A 1,125-nucleotide genomic window follows, 5' to 3' on the forward strand; every position below is an offset into this window, starting at 1 on the left:
GGCAAAAAGAGAAAAGCTTAGTTTTCGTTTCTCCCCTGGCAGAGAGAAGAGAGCAACACACACACACACACACACGCACCCACACACACACACGCACACACACACACACACACACACACACACACACACACACAAGCTGAGACGAGTCGAAAACCCAGATCCCGGCTCACAGACCTGCTTCGCGCTCCTCTCCGGTGGTGCGCTCATTGATCCACCGCCTCCTCCGGCGGACGGCTCTCGAATGAGCATGAACATCTCGCTGTGACAGGCGCAGACGCGCAGACACCACGCTCTCCCCTTCCTCCCCCTCCCTCGCCCTCTCTCTTCCCTTCACTCCTCTGCTCTGCACCACGGYGGCTTGGTTTTTATTTCAGCTTGCTTCTTGACAAAAATCCTCCCAAACTGCTAAATAAAAGTGAACGTGTCAGATTGTGCTTTAATAAAATGTCCCAGCATTCTCTACTTTTGAGGTACATAAAAAAAAAAAAAAACAACAACAAACAAACTGAAGCATAAAATGAAACCAGAGTCGAATCAGAGCTCAGTTCTTCCTTTCTTCTGCTTTTCTGCTCTTTGTGTTTCCTCTGCCTGTTTCCCTGATGCTTCTGTCCATTTCTGTCTTCTGATGAGCTCAGGTGAGGAGGTTTTATTATCATCTGTTGTCTTGGCTCTGGGATTGAGTTCCTGCACCTCTGCCCCCGGATGGCTATCTGCTGATCCTTTAGGCGACACTCTATACCTCCTGAACTTTACCTTCCTTGTGTTATCTACCTCTAAAATGTCGACCTCTGTCTCTCCTTTCCTTCCTCCCCCTTTTTTTCCACCCTTTCTCCTTCATCACAGGTAAACTGCACTCCTATCCTGTCATCAGAGGATGTGCTTCTGTCCTTTTTTTTATATCTTCTAATMCTCTCCATGCATCTCCTTCCGAGTCCTTTCTGTTGTAACACAGATTGGATTCTTATTTTATTTCTCCCCATCGCTGTAAGAGATGGAGGACGGATGGAGAGACGCAACAGCCTCAGCTGTTGTGCAGTGATGAAAAGCTAAAAACGCATCACCTCTGCGTTGCTCTTGCATGTATAATCCCATCCATCGAACATGGCTGAACTCACGCACACACAC

This window comes from Poecilia reticulata, linkage group LG10 (genome assembly GCF_000633615.1).
Source record: "Poecilia reticulata strain Guanapo linkage group LG10, Guppy_female_1.0+MT, whole genome shotgun sequence".
Classification (NCBI taxonomy): Eukaryota; Metazoa; Chordata; class Actinopteri; order Cyprinodontiformes; family Poeciliidae; genus Poecilia; species Poecilia reticulata.